This window comes from Taudactylus pleione, unplaced genomic scaffold, assembly GCF_031769625.1.
Source record: "Taudactylus pleione unplaced genomic scaffold, aTauple2 ptg000564l, whole genome shotgun sequence".
Lineage (NCBI taxonomy): Eukaryota > Metazoa > Chordata > Amphibia > Anura > Myobatrachidae > Taudactylus > Taudactylus pleione.
Window position 1 is genome coordinate 1,488,794 of NW_028284966.1, and position 22,084 is coordinate 1,510,877.

Consider the following 22,084-nt stretch of genomic DNA (forward strand, 5'->3'; position numbering starts at 1 on the left):
CTATGCGGAGGTTCGCCGCCATCTGCGCTCCTTCGGCTCACGCCAACAGATCGGCCAGCTCGAGCGCAGGTGTCGGATCTGCACCGCCGCACGCCACACTTGCTGGCCTGTTTTAGACAGCGTATAGCTGAAAGTAAGTTTTTCTTTTTTTTCCTTACTTTTTTTGTGGCCCTATCTGCGTTTGCATGTTTTCAGTCTAGCCCTGTTGTTATTTTAAAGAAAGGCCTGCATGTGCATGTTTTCAGTCTAGCCCTGTTGTTATTTTAGAGAAAGGCCTGCATGTGCATGTTTTCAGTCTAGCCCTGTTGTTATTTTAGAGAAAGACCTGCGTGTGCATGTTTTCAGTCTAGCCCTGTTGTTATTTTAGAGAAAGGCCAGCGTGTGCATGTTTACAAAATTTAACATGTTTTAACATTTGTGGAGTTGTTAATTTGTGGCCCAACCCCCCCACCCAAAAAAATCTAAAAAACATTTTCCGCAACTCATTTAGGGGCTGAAACCAGAATCCGCCATCGCTGCAGGCACAGACGCCGTGCTCGGCCCCTCAGTCCAACGCCCAGCACAGCAGACACTCCGCAACTTTCAGCCAATTCCCCCTCCACCCCTGACTGGCCAAATCCTGAGGCACCTCCCTCTGGGATTTCTAGCCCCCCACAAAATCACGTCTCCACTCCCCCCCTTCTCTTTTCTTCACCCTCTCCTCCCCCCCCGGCGCTTTTCATCGCCATCAAGCTGCTCCCAGATCTCCCCTCCATGGAGCCTACTTCAATGTCCCACCTCCGAGGAAGAGGAGGATGTAGGGCCTGAAAACCCCCAAATCCCAATGACAGGTAGGTTTCCCTGTTATAAATTTGTAAAATTGTCGTGTTGACCTTTTTATTTTGATAGACAATGTATTGTTTTTTTAGCCATGATACATATCACACATGTCCAAACACTCATACTTGGGTAGTTATTGTTTACCCTAACAAGGGTACTTCTTATTGTTTGTGGTTGCCTTTTTGTGTGTTCATTTGTAATTTAGTATTTCTGCCATCTTTGCTTTTTCCATTACTTTGTTTTTTTCATCACAACTGGATCTTTGTTTACACCTTTTTTTGGGGCGGAATTGTTTTTTTAAACTTCTAATGTATTTTTTTATTTTTTTTCTCTTTGTTTTTTCCAACAGAGGACCAGAGGCGGATGCATTGTATCCTGGAAGGGTTGGCCGCCTTGCGTGGCCACATGGTTGCCATGTTTGTGCTCCTTGTCCACATGGCGGCGGCCCTTCGGCGTTAATATTTGGTTTTCCTTGTTTTGTATTGGAAATGTATTGTTTGAAAATTAAAATTGCGTTGTATTTTAACGAGTCTCATTCATTGTCTGAACCAATTACATTGTTTAACCTTCCATAAGTCCACTATTTGATCATGTTATTTAAAGTAAGGTAAATTATATTGTCCAAAGCGCTAGGTAGTATGTAAGCTGCCACATTAAACACCTCAACATACCAATAGATTATTACCAAATAAAACATTTTTTTTCTTTTCTTTGGGTGGGTAATGTATTTGTTTAAAAAAAAAACGTACGCCTAGTTTTTGAAAACTACTGATTCAACATAATACCTTTGAGGTTTTTGTTACGCCAAAAAGCATGTTCAAACACGTAAACATTTCACACATTACAGGATTAGGCATTACGAAAGTTGGCCTTTTTTGTGCCAGGTTACACGTGACTAGAATTTAGTGATAAACAGTCTTTTTAATGTCAAACAAAAATTTAATACACACCAAACACATACAGAAAGTGAATTGTGTCAAGCAATTCACACAGTGAAAAGACATTCCCCAAAAAACCCAACACCAAAAGCAAACAAAAATTGAAAAAATCAAGAACTGATTAAATAATTAGCAGGACAACATAAATCCACAAATCAGGCGATGAAATAATTGATTCCAAAGTAAGATCCAATGTGGCCACATGTACACAATTTAGTGGAGCAGGTAGTAGGCATCGTTTTGTCGAGGTGTGTAAAGGAAGACAAGAAAAGTTAAAAATAAAATTTTAATTTCAAAAAGGAACAGTACAATGGAACATGTCAACATTGTGTCAATTAATTTACTGTTTGACAATAATTACCTGAAAAATCAGGCCACCACATCATCGCGTATGGCCCCCCCACACACTGACCTCCGACTAACCTCGGGGGGGCCATCCTCAGGCAAGGCATCCTCTGGCTGCATTGGGACACCACTCCTTATGGCGATGTTGTGAAAGATCCCACACAGGACCACAATTTTAGAAACCATATCTGGCAAATACATGAGCTCGCCACCAGAGCGGTGGAGGTATCTGAATCGGCCTTTTAAAAGGCCAACATAGCACTCCACCACTTGCCTGGTGGCTGTAAGTGTGGAAATAAACTCACTTTGTGGGCTGGTGTGGGAGCCAAATAAGGAGTGAGCAGCCAGGGCGTGCAAGGGTAGCCACTGTCTCCTGTGAAAAAAAAAAAAAACAACAATCAGGATCACTGTGTATCAAGCTTTGCATTGGTTTCAACTAAAGTTCTCCACTTACCCAGAAGCCACGTATCACCAGCTTGTAGGTTGTTTAAATTATGCCAAATCCCTGATTACCGGATGACGAATGAGTCATGTGCACTCCCAGGTAATTTTGCATTTAGGGACAGGATCTGGAGGGAGTTATCACATACCACCATTACATTCAGTGAGTGATAGTGTTTATGGTTCCTAAAAATTACCTCCAGCCGTGCTGGAGGCTGAAGTGTTATGTGAGTACCATCCACAACCCCTATGATGTGTGGGAAGCCAGCTATTTGGTAAAAGTTGGCCTTCGCCACACTAATGGAAGACATATCCAAAGGCATTTTAATAAAATGATGGAGGTGCTTGAAAAGGTTCTCCATCACTGCCCTCAGGAACCTTGAAAAGGAGGATTGGGAGATCCCAGCAACTATTCCCACCGTGGTTTGCAAGGATCCTGAGGCACAGAAATGTAACACCGCCATTATCTGCGTAAGTGGTGGTATTGCTGTACGACTGTCAATTTGCAGCTCAAGATCACTCTCTATTATTGAGAGAGTGTCTATGATGATTTTTGGATGAAGACCGAATCATCTTAAAACCTCATCATCGGGCATTCCAAAAAGGGTGACACGTGTTCTAGATATCTGGGGCCTTGCATGTCTACGATGCCTATGCCTGGGACGAGATTGAGGTTGGTCGGCTTCCGGAAGCATGGCCAAAATAATACGACCAACATCAACCTGAAATGGTAAGTCATGTAGTTAATGTATGTTGAAATTGGAAAAAAAAAGAAATACTTATCTTTCCGGTAAAATCCAAAGATGCTTACATGCCGGGGTATTGTCATGAGTGCAACAACCTACATTTCAACATTAGAAAATTGGTTTAGAAGTTTGGGTGGACAGATTGGAATCTGCCAAATTATGAAAATGCGTAAAAATATAGGGGGGGAGCACACATTTTGAAACATTTGCACCATACATTGAGAGGACAAACAAGAATTGCAAAAATAATTTGCAAAAAAACATTAGTGCGCTAAATAGTTAGCATTTTTACAGAGGAATAAGGAAACATTAGTCCGCTAAATAGTTTGCATTTTTACAGGGGGAATAAGGAAACATTAGTGCGCTAAATAGTTTGCATTTTTACAGGGGGGAATAAGGAAACATTAATACGCTAAATAGTTTGCATTTTTACAGGGGGAATAAGGAAACATTAGTGCGCTAAATAGTTTGCATTTTTACAGGGGGAATAAGGAAACATTAGTGCGCTAAATAGTTCGCATTTTTACAGGGGGAATAAGGAAACATTAGTGCGCTAAATAGTTTGCATTTTTACAGGGGGAATAAGGAAACATTAGTGCGCTAAATAGTTCGCATTTTTACAGGGGGAATAAGGAAACATTAGTGCGCTAAATAGTTCGCATTTTTACAGGGGGAATAAGGAAACATTAGTGCGCTAAATAGTTTGCATTTTTACAGGGGGAATAAGGAAAAATTAGTGCGCTAAATAGTTTGCATTTTTACAGGGGGAATAAGGAAATAGTGCGCTAAATAGTTCGCATTTTTTCGGCCAATACAAAAGATATATATTTATTAAAAAACATTACACTATATTTAGTGTTAATACATAATTCTTAACATTTTAAAACAAACATTACTGGGCCAAACATATGCGAAGAACAACACATGAACATTTGTAAATCATGTTAAAATATAAACTTACCACAAATCGATAAATAAGTCACAGTCCAAAAACTTCGATGGGGCCCAGCCAAAAAAACTGTAAAAAAACCAGAAAAATAAAATCAAAAATAAGAACATCTGTTTTGTAGATCCCTTATTTTAACAAAGATTTACGAAAAATACTTACTCCAAAAATAAACCAACAATAAAATAACCGCAAAAAAAAATGCGAACGGAAAATTTTAGAAAAAACCACCTCCAAACAACTCCAAAAATCCACCACAAAACACTAATCCCTCCAACAATCCACTCCTACACACGAAACCTCCAACAATCATCACCCGCCACCTCGACTCGAGTCGCAAAATGCCATAAATAGTCTATATTTTCCCACTCAAATTAAGGACGGATCATAGGAGCGCACAATCAATGATGCGGTCGAATAATAAGGACGCATGTATAAATATGTCACGGAAAATCACAAACGGTCTGGTGTAGTTCAAGTTGTTCATCGCAAAATGGCTACAGACCAGCAAAACAATGGCCAAGAGGCGCCCGGTAAGTATTTATCTCTTTTGAATTCATTATTTAGAACCAGAATTTAGTGAAAGTTTGACATCTAAATTTAAAAATGTTTTTGTAAAAAGGTGTTGAGGATGCCATGGAAGAGGCTGCTGGGCCCAGTATGCCTACAAAAGCAAGCAAAAAGAAAAGGCAGCCACAATTCACAAGAAAGGAGATGGAGGTTTTGGTTCAGATGTGTGTTGACACCCTGCCACAGGCAGACAGGAATATGGGTGCAAGCCAGAAGTGGAGAATGTAGGAGGAGATAGCCAGTGCTGTCAATAGGGTGGGTGAGTTGGACCGTCTAGCCCAGGATGTCAAACGCCGATACGTAAAAACTACATTTTACTAAAAAGTGGATACAGGGCCAAATACTGCAGGAATAATGCCAACTTTTTAACCCACAGATGGCAAGACTTCAAATATTGCCTGAAGCAAAAACTGGCTGACAAGGCTAGGCATGCAAGTGGGATAGGTGGGGGTCCCACCCCTTTGTCATTGGAGCTGAATGACTTAGAAGAGCTGGCACAGGGGTGTGTGCAGGTTGTGGAGGTGTTTGGCGTGTCCAACATGGATACGGACATGCCAGACTTTGCGGCTCCTCATGTTGTCCCAGGTAAATGTTGTTATGTAACCAACTCTGAAATGTTTTTTGGACAATATGTAGATTCTAATGTCACTCTTTTCTCTTTTTTCTCACAGAGACACAGGCGGATGAGTCTGCTCCAGAGGGGAGCCTTGGCCGCAGAATTTCTGCTGGCTCTGCAGGGGAGGAACCAGTAGATCCGGCTGGGGACCCTGCAGAAGCCAGTGCAGCGCAATCCCCCTCGCAGGCAGTGGCACTCCTCACAGAACTCAATTTTAAATCGGATTACCATACGGAGATTCTGCAGAGGATGGATGGCAGTCTGCTACGGGTGGCTGAGGCCCTGGAGCAAAATGCTGCGGCCAACGTGACCATTGGTCAGACCCTGGCTGAAAATACCAGGGCCAACATCCGAATTGCCAATGCCCTGGAGCATCTCGTTCGCCAGCACATGGTGGAGCCGACCTCCCTTCCTGCCGGAACATCAGGATCCTCCACCTCTGGCACAACAACAGTTATCTCTCCAAATGTGCCTAGCCCGGTGCCTAGTCCAGAGGCCCCAACATCTGCCTCTGGACAGGCCAGCAAAAGGACATCCTGGACCCGGTTTGGCTCCCACCCTACCCCGGCCAAACGGGGAGAAAAGCGATGACAGCACTGGCTTCTTTTCCCACACTCCTTCTGTGCTTTCCCTAAGGGCCAAAACTTCACTCTCCTTTCTTGTGAATTGTTTTTAATGTGTGTTTTTTATTTTGGACAAAATGGCACTATTGTTTTTTTTTTTTTTTAACGTTTATATTGGCAAAACTTGAGCCATAAATTTAAATGGCAAATGCACATCAAAAATAACAAATATGTTTAAAAAATAAAAACATTTTAAAATGTTCTCAATTGTATTGTGACATTATTCAAAAAATGGTTTAGAGGTAATCCTGGCCCACAAGCCCAAAAAAATAAAAAAAGGTTTCCAAAGGGTTAAAAAACATTTTTTTTTTTAAGGAACACTTTGCCAAAACAAAATGGATGCTAATTCTCCAGGCCAAATCAAAATGCTAAAAAACACAAAAACATGATGACAGTATTGTTGCAATATCACAAAACCAAAAATATATTGTAAAGCAAATAAAAAAAATGTACGCTAATTGATTGTCTAATCCAGAAATTAGCAGCTGAGAATTTCCCCTTAGTACGGTTTTGTGCTACCAAAAAAAACTCTTTGCAAAACACATTACAAGCTTGTTTTCAATTCTAAGTTGATTGTTTTTCTGGCAAGCAATGATAAATCGAATAAACATCGAAGAGGCATGGAACGGAGGACAAGAGCATCAAAATTGTGGTCGAGTAATCCACACCACAAGCTGTGCAAGCAGTTTGAATGGAAAGAGGATCAGCCAGTGACGTATGACTGAGCTAATTTATGTACGCCCGAAAAATGCCTCGCCACGCCTACGTTTTCCCATCTCTACCCCCGTCAACACCCAAAAACGGCCTGTTCTGTCAATCACATTTCACATGTCACTTCCTGTTCGCTAATTGACGAACGAGTCAAAAAAAGATCGCAATCAGCCATACGCACATGCGCAGTGTTAGACCGGCGCATGCGTGGTTTCACAACATCGGAATGCAACGAGCGTACTGCTGCTAACGAACAGCTCTGAATGAGGGCCTTAGTCCTGCTCCCATTGACCTGTTAACCCTGCTCTGTTCCCTTATTGTACTGCCGCATGCTGTTTCCTACATCAGGCATGTCCATAGATAAGTGAAACCATCAATGATTCACCAATGAGTTTTTATTAATTTGACATAGATGTTAAATATCTCCAAATGTACAAAGTGTGTGGACTGGCAGATGAATCCGATCTTACTGTTCTTAATTGTTTACTTTTTAATATAAACTGTAATTTTGACCTAGCACATTTATTATTAATTTCTCACCTTGGTACTGGAAAAACTAAGTGGTGTGCACATCATTAAATTGCTCATCTGTTTTGCTGTTAGTAAAATAACACAATTGTCAGGGGCTGGACTTTTTTCTGTGCAGAAAAATTGCAGTCTGTGGTCCTCAGAGCACCAGGCAACATTGTCTTGTCTGTTTTTAATTTTACATATTTTTTATTATTGGGATGACATTTGACCATCAATGGATAACAGCCATTATTGGTTTTCCACTGATGGTTGATGGTTTTACCATTGGAGATCCAATGGTTCTCTGCCATTGATGGATGTGGGGCTGCTATTATTTTTTTCTACTTAGAACAGGAGGCATGGAGCTTAGCCCTGCTCCCAATGACCTGTTAACCCTACTCTGTTCACTTATTGTACTGCCGCCTGCTGTTTCCTACATCAGGCATGTCCATAGATAAGTGAAAACCATCAATGATTCCCCAATGAGTTTTTATTAATTTGACATAGATGTTAAATATTGCTGGCATCATCAACAGTGATCCTCGATGGTTAATCCACTGATGGCTACCCCAACTCTATTATAAATGTAAGTTACCATAATTATATTTGTTATTTAACACTGTTTGCTTTGCTATTCTGTTCACATCACTTGTCCTGAGGAAGGGGACTTAATCCCTGAAACATTGACTCATAAATAAAGCCCCCCATTATGGGGTATGTTGTTTGCCTTTGAACAGTCTCCGAGTGCTGCCCATTGCTTATTTTATTGGATTGTGGGGGTACTAATATTGTGGATAATTCTGACATAAAACATGCTCCTCCTAAACTGTATTGTCAGATACTTGTTTGTAAGCTTCTGATTTGTATTTGAAAATGCTGATGATCACAATACCCCACCTTTATCAGCGGGGCATATGACGATGTCTTGATATGAACCCAAATCTCTAACAGCTCCAGACCCCATTAAGTGGTTACGACTCGCGCAAAAAAAGACCCCATAGAGGCAATACCCATAGGGGAGGCGAGTGGGCAAGGAAGGGGAAGAAGACCCTACAAAGGGAAGAAATAGTATTCAACCTCTCCTCTAGAGTTCTTACTGAAGATGAATACTCAGTACTCAATAAGGGGCTATCCTTCATCCCATCCAATAAACCAAATTTATTTAAATCTCAAGTAGATTTGCATAAATTCAGTCGAAGACTCCGTCTTAAAGAACATTTTCAAACCACTGAAGATGCCACATATGACATAGGTCCATGTCATATAAAGTCATCATTTGAACCTTTGTCTCAGAATCAAGCTATTAAATCATTCACGGCTAATGTAGAAAACACCATCATTGAGCTGACCAATTCTTACAGGCCATCTAAAAATAATTTAACGAAAGGTAAGAGAAAAGCTGTTAGAGATTTGGGTTCATATCAAGACATCGTTATATTCCCCGCTGATAAAGTTGGGGGTATTGTGATCCTGGACATATCCAAATACAAATTAGAAGCTAACAAAAAACTATCTGACAATACAGTTTATGAGAAATTATCTCAAGACCCTACAGCATGTTTTATGTCAGAATTATCCACAATATTAAAACAAGCAGAAGAACAACAAATTATTTCCCGCAAAACTAAGGAGTCTCTGATTATGGAATATCCCATGATTCCAGTATTATATTTGATACCTAAATTACACAAAGACACGCTCAATCCACCAGGATGGCCCATCATAGCTGCCAGGAATTCCGTATATTATACTGTGGCTGAATTTCTGGATTTTTATCTTCAACCAATAATGCAAACATTGCCTACCTTTCTAAAGAACACTACAATCTTTCTAATCAAACTCCAATCTTTGTCATCATTGCCTGAAAATGCCATCTTGTGCACCACAGATGTGGTGAATCTATATACTAGTATCCCACATGTTAGGGGGCTAGTAGCAGTACGCAGAATCCTCACTAACAACAAAGAATATAAAGGTCCAGATATAACCTTGTTTTTTACATTATTAGAGATCACATTGACCAGAAATTATTTTCTATTCAATTCTGAGCTGTACAGACAAAATCAGGCTGTGCCATGGGGTCCTGCGTGGCCCCCAGCTTTGCCAATGTTTTCATGGCTGAAGTAGAAAAAGACCTGTTCTTTATGAATACAGAGATATCTAATTCCATTAAATGGTACTGTCGTTATATAGACAACATTTTCCTGATTTGGACTGACAAGGAAGACAAATTTTGTTCTATCATGCAATCTATCAATGCATTAGATCCTAATATTAAATTTACATGGCAATGTAGCCAGTTTATGATCAACTTTTTGGACGTGGAAGTGTGCCTTAATGATCAGAAGGACATCAGAACAACACTTTTTTCCAAACCCACGGATCGCAATACTCTATTGCATGGTACCAGCTATCATCCAGAAGCTTCCAAAAATGGATTACCATTTTCACAATTTTTAAGAGCATTACAGATATGCAGTGATCAGGAAGATGCAGAAATACAGATTAATAAAATGATGGACAAATTCTTAACACGAGGCTATCATCCAACAGGCCTAAAAAAAAGCTAAACAGAAAGCATAATCAATGACCAGAGCTGAGGTCTTAACATCTAAAATAAAAAATAAAGAAATTCCTTAAAGGATCCCATGGACTCAATAATATACTCCCATCAGATGATCAAATTGTGCGCAAAGGCAAAGACATATGGCCCATTATAACATCAGATTATTTACTACCTGGTCTAAGGGATTACAAGATCTTACCTTCATTTCGTCGAGGCAAAAACATCAAGGACATCATTGTCCATAATGATATTTCTACATTTAAAACTCAAAGAGCAGATAATTTTTTGACATGCAACCAAGCAACTATTGGTGCTTAGGCTGCGTCACATGCAGCTACTTAGAAATAGGTAATACCTTTGCCCACCCACACTCAGGCAAGATTTATAAAATTAAATATCCTCTAACCTGCAGTAGTAGGTTTGTAGTGTATTATATTCGGTGCCCATGTGGGTTACTTTACATCGGTAAGACCTCGAGACAGCTAATGGAGAAAATGGCCTTACATACGTCAAATATCCGAGCTGCATTGGAGTGCAAGGTATCAGAACACCCCGTAGCCAGGCATTTTCATAAATTTAAATATAATCTATCTACCATTCATTACAAAATGGTAGATGGGATTCCTCCCAATCCCAGAGGAGGAGATCGCAATCGTACACTATTACAAAGGGAAGCCTTGTGGATACACTGTTTACAGACAGTTAATCCACAGGGGCTCAATGAGATTCTCTCATTCACTAGTTTCTTATTAGCAGTCCTGGTCTGCCCCCTTGTTGACCCATTACAGTTTATTATGTATTTTGTTAGAATATATTCCTAGACAGGGTTCCCTATAGATTTTGGCTCTAGAGAGTTTCCGATTCAGGTTTATTTAACTAGATAGTTGTATGTAAAAAAACTTTTTTTGTGGTGTTTAGATTGGGACTTTTACAGTCTGCTTCCATTGTTGTCATCATAACATTATGTTGCCGATTTACATAGATTGGCATCATTTAGAAAGGTTCTCTATCTATTTGCATTTGTTCTAATTTATACGCTAAACAATAATAATCTAATGCGCTCCCCCTGGTGATGTACTGGTGTTGTCTACTGTATTTTTTAAGGAGTATATGACTGATGATTCTCGAGTAATATGTACAACACAGTGGGCGTAATACCATGTGATGTAGTGATGTGTCATACACACTAGAGATAGTGAAAGTACACAGTATTTAATGTAGTAAAGACCACAACAAAATACAATAGGTTATACTGTTGCTAGTCAAAGTCACAATGGAGGTAACTAAAATATGGGTACAGTAATATGGAAGGTGAATCTCAATGCATGTAATAAGTAAAACTGGTAACGTGGTTATGCTAATATAGTAGAGGAAGTCAACAGGTGGCGTCCCAACCTGAGTTGATCCTTTTCAGTTACTTCTTCAACAAGTGAAGTGATGGGTATGTAGAGGATGATCGCACTGTGTGGGCTAACACAAGTGCGGGGGTACTTGTATGTTGGAGTTTCTGTTTCAGGCTGTCTGGAGTTCACCAGGTTTCTCTCCAAGGACGCAACAGGTGGCACACCTGGTCCTGGTGGTCCGCTTAGCGTCAACCTGGAGTCCTCTACTTCTCTTGTCCTGAGTGGAACAGTCTCCTCTGCATTGCAGCGCTGATCGTCCAGCTCCTATGTTCTTCCGGGTAGCGTATGCTCTAGGGGCAGGTAGCGGTCACATGATTTGGAATTCAGGGAAATTTCAGTATCATGCAGGAGATTGAGTGTGGGTTGATGCTAAGCGGACCACCAGGACCAGGTGTGCCACTTGTTGCGTCCCTGGAGAGAAACCCAGTGAACTCCAGACAGCCTGAAACAGAGACTCCAACATACAGGTACCCCCGCACTTGTGTTACCCCACACAGTGCGATCATCCTCTACATACCCAATGCTTCACTTGTTGAAGGAGTGACTGAAAAGGATCAACTCAGTTTGGGACGCCACCTGTTGACTTCCTATACTATATCAGCATAACCACGTTACCAGTTTTAATTACTACGTGCATTGGGATTCACCTTCCATATTACTGTACCCATATTTTAGTTACCTCCATTGTGACTTTGACTAGCAACAGTATAACCTATTGTATTTTGTTGTGGTTTTTATAACATTAAATGCTGTGTACTTTCATTATCTCTAGTGTGTATGACACATCACTACATCACATGGTATTACGCGCACTGTGTTGTACATATTACTCGAGAATCATCAGTCATATACTCCTTAAAAAATACAGTAGACAACACCAGTACAGCACCAGGGGGAGTGCATTAGATTATTATTGTTTATTGTATTTAACCCCAGAGGGATTGGCACCTTCATATCCAAGTGCCGCATACCCCGTCAGATATAATCCAGTGCGCAGGAATACCAAATCTAATTTATCCACTATTTATGGCATCTCTCTGTCAGTATCTCATTTTATCATTGTTTTTAACTACAGTCACCATGGTGAAGGTAAACACAAGCTGACCACGCCCCCTGGAGACGCTGAGATGCCAGCAACACGGCGCCCCACATGACGTCATCGGGTCTCCATCTGGATTTGCAGCAGCTGGACAACATGCACGAGGTGAACACTATTAAACGTATGTTTTGTACATTATACATTGGTCTTGATAAAAGGGTGGACACACTGAAATGTTGACACAAGTACTGCAGTCTCTATGAGATTTATTTCCTGAGTTTATCAGTCCCTGAGTGCCATCCATCATTATTGTTGTTACATACGTGATTGAAGGTTAGGCACCGGGCCGGATGTTTCCACTACTGCAGGAGTGCCGTACTACATCTGTCACTATATATATATATATATATATATATATATACATACAGTATATATATATATATATATATATATATATAAACACTGTATATATATATATATATATATATATTTATATTAGGGGTGAGCGGGTTCGGATTTCTGAAATCCGAACCCCCCCGAGCCCCCCCGATCCGAGTCCGATCCGAGTCAGGCTCGACTTTTCCCGCCTGACTCGGATCTGAAATCGAGGCAAAACGTCATCTTCCCGCCTTCCGAGTCTCGCGGGTTTTGGATCCTATATAAGGTACACACGTCGGCGCCATTTTCTCACTCGGCTGTGGACAGTGAAGAGGGAGGGTGGGAGTTAGGGCTGTGTAGTGTAGTGTAGTGTAGTGCTGCTGTTGTCCACTACTTCAAAGTCCATAGGGGCTGGCTGTGTTGTGCTGTGCTGCTGTTGTTAATAGGGGCTGTGTCCACTACTTCAAAGTCCATAGGGGCTGGCTGGACTGTGTTGTGCAGTCAGTTCTCCATAGGGGCTGTGTCCACTCCAAAGTCCTGTGCAGTGTCCCAGTCCTAAAGGAGTGCTGTAGTGTTGTCCAGGGGGTGCTCTGTCCATCAGGGGTGCTCCCCCCAAGTGCTAAAAAAATAATATATTTTCTGTGTTTGTGAATTGTGTGCGCAGTAGCCGCACGTGCATCAACAAAGTAGTGCCAAGCGTGCGCCTGTGTCATAAGTAAAGGGCCGGCTGGCTTGACCGTTAAGGGTGCTGTAACCCCCGAAAGTACACTCCAGTCCAAACCAAAAAAAAAATTATTTTCTGTGTTTGTGAATTGTGTGCGCAGTAGCCGCACGTGCATCAACAAAGTAGTGCCAAGCGTGCGCCTGTGTCATAAGTAAAGGGCCGGCTGGCTTGACCGTTAAGGGTGCTGTAACCCCCGAAAGTACACTCCAGTCCAAACCAAAAAAAAAATTATTTTCTGTGTTTGTGAATTGTGTGCGCAGTAGCCGCACGTGCATCAACAAAGTAGTGCCAAGCGTGCGCCTGTGTCATAAGTAAAGGGCCGGCTGGCTTGACCGTTAAGGGTGCTGTAACCCCCGAAAGTACACTCCAGTCCAAACCAAAAAAAATATTATTTTCTGTGTTTGTGAATTGTGTGCGCAGTAGTCGCACGTGCATCAACAAAGTAGTGCCAAGCGTGCGCCTGTGTCATAAGTAAAGGGCCGGCTGGCTTGACCGTTAAGGGTGCTGTAACCCCCGAAAGTACACTCCAGTCCAAACCAAAAAAAAAATTATTTTCTGTGTTTGTGAATTGTGTGCGCAGTAGCCGCACGTGCATCAACAAAGTAGTGCCAAGCGTGCGCCTGTGTCATAAGTAAAGGGCCGGCTGGCTTGACCGTTAAGGGTGCTGTAACCCCCGAAAGTACACTCCAGTCCAAACCAAAAAAAATATTATTTTCTGTGTTTGTGAATTGTGTGCGCAGTAGTCGCACGTGCATCAACAAAGTAGTGCCAAGCGTGCGCCTGTGTCATAAGTAAAGGGCCGGCTGGCTTGACCGTTAAAGGGTGCTGTAACCCCCAAGTACACTCCAGTCCAAACCAAAAAAAAAATTATTTTCTGTGTTTGTGAATTGTGTGCGCAGTAGCCGCACGTGCATCAACAAAGTAGTGCCAAGCGTGCGCCTGTGTCATAAGTAAAGGGCCGGCTGGCTTGACCGTTAAGGGTGCTGTAACCCCCGAAAGTACACTCCAGTCCAAACCAAAAAAAAAATTATTTTCTGTGTTTGTGAATTGTGTGCGCAGTAGCCGCACGTGCATCAACAAAGTAGTGCCAAGCGTGCGCCTGTGTCATAAGTAAAGGGCCGGCTGGCTTGACCGTTAAAGGGTGCTGTAACCCCCGAAAGTACACTCCAGTCCTAACCAAAAAAAAATTATTTTCTGTGTTTGTGAATTGTGTGCGCAGTAGCCGCACGTGCATCAACAAAGTAGTGCCAAGAGTGCGCCTGTGTCATAAGTAAAGGGCCGGCTGGCTTGACCGTTAAGGGTGCTGTAACCCCCGAAAGTACACTCCAGTCCAAACCAAAAAAAAAATTATTTTCTGTGTTTGTGAATTGTGTGCGCAGTAGCCGCACGTGCATCAACAAAGTAGTGCCAAGCGTGCGCCTGTGTCATAAGTAAAGGGCCGGCTGGCTTGACCGTTAAAGGGTGCTGTAACCCCCGAAAGTACACTCCAGTCCTAACCAAAAAAAAATTATTTTCTGTGTTTGTGAATTGTGTGCGCAGTAGCCGCACGTGCATCAACAAAGTAGTGCCAAGAGTGCGCCTGTGTCATAAGTAAAGGGCCGGCTGGCTTGACCGTTAAGGGTGCTGTAACCCCCGAAAGTACACTCCAGTCCAAACCAAAAAAAAAATTATTTTCTGTGTTTGTGAATTGTGTGCGCAGTAGCCGCACGTGCATCAACAAAGTAGTGCCAAGCGTGCGCCTGTGTCATAAGTAAAGGGCCGGCTGGCTTGACCGTTAAAGGGTGCTGTAACCCCCGAAAGTACACTCCAGTCCTAACCAAAAAAAAATTATTTTCTGTGTTTGTGAATTGTGTGCGCAGTAGCCGCACGTGCATCAACAAAGTAGTGCCAAGAGTGCGCCTGTGTCATAAGTAAAGGGCCGGCTGGCTTGACCGTTAAGGGTGCTGTAACCCCCGAAAGTACACTCCAGTCCAAACCAAAAAAAAAAATATTTTCTGTGTTTGTGAATTGTGTGCGCAGTAGCCGCACGTGCATCAACAAAGTAGTGCCAAGCGTGCGCCTGTGTCATAAGTAAAGGGCCGGCTGGCTTGACCGTTAAGGGTGCTGTAACCCCCGAAAGTACACTCCAGTCCAAACCAAAAAAAAATTATTTTCTGTGTTTGTGAATTGTGTGCGCAGTAGCCGCACGTGCATCAACAAAGTAGTGCCAAGCGTGCGCCTGTGTCATAAGTAAAGGGCCGGCTGGCTTGACCGTTAAGGGTGCTGTAACCCCCGAAAGTACACTCCAGTCCAAACCAAAAAAAATATTATTTTCTGTGTTTGTGAATTGTGTGCGCAGTAGTCGCACGTGCATCAACAAAGTAGTGCCAAGCGTGCGCCTGTGTCATAAGTAAAGGGCCGGCTGGCTTGACCGTTAAAGGGTGCTGTAACCCCCAAGTACACTCCAGTCCAAACCAAAAAAAAAATTATTTTCTGTGTTTGTGAATTGTGTGCGCAGTAGCCGCACGTGCATCAACAAAGTAGTGCCAAGCGTGCGCCTGTGTCATAAGTAAAGGGCCGGCTGGCTTGACCGTTAAGGGTGCTGTAACCCCCGAAAGTACACTCCAGTCCAAACCAAAAAAAAAATTATTTTCTGTGTTTGTGAATTGTGTGCGCAGTAGCCGCACGTGCATCAACAAAGTAGTGCCAAGCGTGCGCCTGTGTCATAAGTAAAGGGCCGGCTGGCTTGACCGTTAAAGGGTGCTGTAACCCCCGAAAGTACACTCCAGTCCTAACCAAAAAAAAATTATTTTCTGTGTTTGTGAATTGTGTGCGCAGTAGCCGCACGTGCATCAACAAAGTAGTGCCAAGAGTGCGCCTGTGTCATAAGTAAAGGGCCGGCTGGCTTGACCGTTAAGGGTGCTGTAACCCCCGAAAGTACACTCCAGTCCAAACCAAAAAAAAAATTATTTTCTGTGTTTGTGAATTGTGTGCGCAGTAGCCACACGTGCATCAACAAAGTAGTGCCAAGCGTGCGCCTGTGTCATAAGTAAAGGGCCGGCTGGCTTGACCGTTAAGGGTGCTGTAACCCCCGAAAGTACACTCCAGTCCAAACCAAAAAAAAATTATTTTCTGTGTTTGTGAATTGTGTGCGCAGTAGCCGCACGTGCATCAACAAAGTAGTGCCAAGAGTGCGCCTGTGTCATAAGTAAAGGGCCGGCTGGCTTGACCGTTAAAGGGTGCTGTAACCCACAAAGTACACTCCAGTCCAAACCAAAAAAAAAATTATTTTCTGTGTTTAGCCGCACGTATATATCAAATCGATATAACATAAATGGAGGACCAAACTTTCTCCGATAAAAATAAAATAGAGAAAGATCAAGAACCACTTCCTCCTAGTGCTGAAGCTGCTGCCACTAGTCATGACATAGACGATAACATGCCATCAACGTCGTCTGCCAAGGCCGATGCCCAATGTCATAGTAGAGGGCACATACAATCCCAAATGGCAAAGTTCAGGAAAATGACCTTGAAAAAGACATTTAAATCAGCTGAAGAGAAACGTAAACTTGCCAATATGCCATTTACGACACGGAGTGGCAAGGAACGGCTAAGGTCGATCCCTAGTATGTTCATGACTAGTGGTTCAGCTTCACATGACGATGGAAGCCCTCCTCCCACTAAAAAAATCAAAAGAGTTAAGCTGGCAAAAGCACAGCGAAGAACTGTGCTTTCTAAGAAGATATCACAAATCCCCAAGGAGAGTCCAAGTGTGGTGGTGGTTGCGATGCCTGACCTTCCCAGCACTGGACGGGAAGAGGTGGCTCTTTCCACCATTTGCATGCCCCCTGCAAGTGCTGAAAGGAGCACCCACAGTCCACTTGCTGATATGCAAATTGAAGATGTCACTGTTGAAGTACAACAGGATGAGGATACTGGTGTAGCTGGCGCTGAGGAGGAAGTTGGCGAGGAGGATTCTGATGGTGATGTGGTTTGTTTAAATCAGGCTCCGGGGGAGACAGTTGTTGTCCGTGGGATGAAAAAGCCCATCACGGTCATGCCTGGGCAGAAGACCAAACATTCCACCTCTTTGGTCTGGCAATATTTCTATCCAAATCCGGACAACAACTGTCTTGCCATATGTACCATATGTAAAGGTGAAATAAGTAGGGGTAGGGACGTCAACCACCTAGGAACATCCTCCCTTATACGGCACCTGCAGCGCGTTCATAAAAAGTTACTGTCAAGTTCAGAAACTTTGGCTAAGACCGTAAGCAGTCCAGGGACACCTAAATCCCGTTGTCCTGTTGTATCCAAGCGCCTGCAAACCACACCGTCAACTCCCTCCTCGTCAATTTCCTCCTTAGTCAGGATCGGAAGTAGTCCTGCAGGCCATGTCACTGGCATGACTGACTCTCCTATCCGGGATTCCTCTGGAGGATCCTGCATTGCTACGCCTACTGCTGCCGCTGCTGCTGTTGCTGCTGCTGCTGGGAGTCGTTCATCATCCCAGAGAGGAAGTAGGAACACCACTACTTTTACTAAACAATTGACCCTCCAACAGTCCTTAGCGAGGAGGATGAAGTACGACAGCAGTCATCCTGAAGCAAAACGTATAACTGAGGCCTTGACTGCTATGTTGGTGTTAGACGTGCGTCCGGTATCCGCCATTAGTGCAGTGGGATTTAGACAATTGATGGAGGTAGTGTGTCCCCGGTTCCAAATACCGTCTAGATTCCACTTCACTAGGCAGGCGATACCGAGACTGTACAGAAACGTCAGAAAAAGTGTCCTCAGTGTCCTGAAAAATGCCGTTGTACACAATGTCCACTTAACCACGGACATGTGGACAAGTGGAACAGGGCAGACTAAGGACTATATGACTGTGACAGCCCACTGGGTAGATGTATCACCTTACGCAGCAACAGCAGCAGCGTCACCAGTAGCAGCATCTCAGAAACGCCAGCTCGTTACAAGGCAGGCTACGCTGTGTATCACCGGTTTCAGTAAGAGGCACACCGCCGACAACCTCTTAGAGAAACTGAGGGAAATCATCGCCCAGTGGCTTACCCCACTTAGACTCTCCTGGGGATTTGTGATATCTGACAACGCCACCAATATTGTGCGGGCATTACATCTGGGCAAATTCCAGCACGTCCCATGTTTTGCTCACACAATAAACTTGGTGGTGCAGAATTTTCTGAAAAGCGACAGGGGCGTGCAGGAGACGCTTTGGGTGGCCCGAAAAATTTCTGGCCACTTTCGCCATTCAGCGACTGCGTGCCGAAGACTGGAGCGCCAGCAAACACTCTTGAACCTGCCCCGCCATCACCTGAAGCAAGAGGTTGTGACACGGTGGAACTCAACCCTCTATATGCTTCAGAGGATGGAGGAGCAGCAAAAGGCCATACAAGCCTATACATCCACCTATGACATAGGCAAAGGAGGGGGTATGCACCTGACTCAAGCGCAGTGGAGAATGATTTCCGTGTTGTGCAAGGTTCTCCAGCCCTTCGAACTTGCCACACGTGAAGTCAGTTCAGACACTGCCAGCTTGAGTCAGGTCATTCCCCTCATCAGGCTTTTGCAGAAGCAGCTGGAGAAAGTGAAGGAGGAGCTAAGACGGAGCGATTCCGCTCGGCATGTGGGACTTGTGGATGAAGCCCTTCATTCGCTTTGCCAGGATTCCAGGGTGGTCAATCTGTTGAAATCAGACCACTACATTTTGGCCACCGTGCTCGATCCTAGGTTTAAAGCCTATGTGGTGTCTCTCTTTCCGGCCGACACAAGCCTGCAGAGGTGCAAAGACCTGCTGGTGAACACACTGTCAGCTGAAGCGGAACGTGACACGTCAACAGCTCCTTCTTCATTTTCTCCTGCAACTGGGGCTGCCAGGAAAAAACTTAGGTATCCTAAGCAACCCGCTGGCGGTGATGCAGGACAGGCAGGACCAAGTTTGGACATCTGGTCCGGACTGAAGGACCTGGCAACAATTTCTGACATGTCTACTGTCACTGCATATGATACTGTCACCATTGACAGAATGGTGGAGGATTACATCGGTGACAGCATCCAAGTAGGCATGGCAGACAGTCCATACCTGTACTCGCAGGAAAAAGAGGCAATTTGGAGGCCCCTGTACAAACTGGCTCTATTTTACCTGAGTTGCCCCCCCTCCAGTGTGTACTCCGAAAGAGTGTTTAGTGCAGCCGGGAACCTTGTCAGCGAAAGGCGTAGGAGGTTGCTTCCACAGAATGTGGAGAAGATGATGTTCATCAAAATGAATTATCAGCTCTTCCAGGGAGACCAGCCTCCAGAAGGTACAGAGGGACCTGTGGTGGTGGATTCAAGTGGGGACGAGTTAATACTTTGTGAGGATGAGGATGTACACACTGAAGAGGGTGAGGAATCGGTGGATGAGGAGGATGAGGATGACATCTTGCCTCCATAGAGCCAGTTTGTGCAGGGACACATTAATTGCCAGCTTGTTTTGTGGGGGCCCAAACGAACCAATCATTTCAGCCACAGTTGTGTGGCAGACCCTGGCGCTGAAATGATTGGTTTGTTAAAGTGTGCATGTCCTGTTTATACAACATAAGGGTGGGTGGGAGGGCCCAAGGACAATTCCATCTTGCACCTCTTTTTTTTCTTTGCATTATGTACAGTTTGGGGCCTAGTTTTTCAAACTGCCATCCTGTCTGCCACTGCAGTTTCACGCCTAGATGGGTCACGTGTTTGTGCCGCCCACTCGTGTCGCTTAGCATAGTCATCCAGCTACCTCGGTGCAACGTTTTGGACATAAAAACACTATTGTGAGGTGTGAGGTGTTCAGAATAGACTGGAAATGAGTGGAAATTAAGGTTATTGAGGTTAATAATAGCATAGGAGCAGAAAAACCTACAAATTCTGTGATTTTAGCTGTTTTTATGCTTTTTAAAAAAAAAATACAGATCCAAAACACAAAACCCAGAACCCAAAACACGGAAGGGTGGTTTTGGCAAAACCAATCCAGATCCAAAACACGAAGAAAGATCCAGATCCAAAACCAAAACACAAAACACGAAAAGTGGCCGGTGCACACCCCTAATTTATATATATAAAGATATGGAGCTATGCCTGTCACGGCAAGGGATAAATAACCAGCAGCAGGACCCTGGTGAGCAGCCAGCCACCATGAAGGACAACAATGCCAGATTCTCTGCAGGTCAGTGTCTATGCCCTCTGTTCTGGATCCTCCACCTAATGGCAGATAATAAAACTAATGCAAGTAAACATCCAAAGATGCAGATTTCTGCGGTAGGCCCGGGAGATAATTAAGCTGGAACTGTGGTCCCCCTATTGCCTAGGGACCCAGGAGATTGCCCATTCTGCCTCTATTACAGTACAATGTGCTACTGCTCACAAGTGACTGAGGTTTCTAAGACTCTCATTGCTGCAAGGAATGAGCAATATGAGCTTAAGTTCTAGGAATATATTGTATACTGTTTTTATTTATTGTTCCACTACTTTGCATTCATCACATATTTCATGTACTTTCTCAAATGTATAAAGTTTATGGACTGGCAGATGAATCTCAGCTTACTGTTCTTATGTGTTTACTTTTAAATATGAACTGTAATTTTGACAATGAACATTTAATATTAATTTCTCTCCCTGGTACTGGAAAAACTAAGTGGTTTACCCATCATTAAATTGTTTATCTGTTTTGCTGTTAGCAAAATAACACAGTTGTCAGGTGCTGGACTTTTTTCTGTGCAGAAAAATTGCAGTCTGAGACCCTTAGAGCACCAGGCAACATTGTATTGTTTGTTTTTAATTTTACATACTGTATCTTTTATTATAGGGATGACAATTGACCATCAGTGGACAACAGCCATTATTGGTTTTCCACTGATGGTTGATGGTTTTGCCATTAGAGATGCAATGGTTATCTGCCAATGATGAATGTGGGGCTGCTATTATTTTTTTCTACTTAGAACAGGAGGCATGGAGCTTAGCCCTGCTCCCAATGACCTGTTAAACCCTGTTCTGTTCCCTCATTGTAATGCAACCTGCTGTTTCCCACAGCAGGCATGTCCATAGATAAGTGAAAACCATCTATGATTCTCAAATTAGTTTTTTTTTTACTTGACATAGATGATAAATATTGCTGGCATCATGAATGATGATCCTTGATGGTTAACCCACTGATGGATACCCCTACTCTATTATAAATGTAATATATGATAATTCTAGATGGAAGTCTGCATGTTTCATCTGCAGTTCAAAATTACATATCTCAGGATTGTCCAAAACCAAACCATTAGGTCTAATAACACTTGTTATTGCATATTCAGTGTCAATTGCAGTAATGCATGTTTGCTATTCCTTTCTGGTTCCTTGTATAATGTTCATATGGCATCACTAATACCTTTCCTCTGGGCCTGATTCAGAGATGCACACAAAAAGCCAATGTTCACATAGTTTAACAAATTTTTACACAGTTGCTAATGTGATCAAGGCAGACAATGTTGTGGAGAAATTGTGAGAATTCCTGGGTAGTTACAGGGGATAACAAGAATCACCTGGTAAAATGGTCCATTCAGTGGGTGTGTTATGGTAGTGTCACAGGCATGTGAAAGGAAGTGGCTGTATTTACAAACACACAGCTGCAGGTGTAGAAAACCAAAGTCAGAAGGAATAGCCGTAACCTAACATAGGTATAATGCAAGTTTGTATCAAGCTTGGATC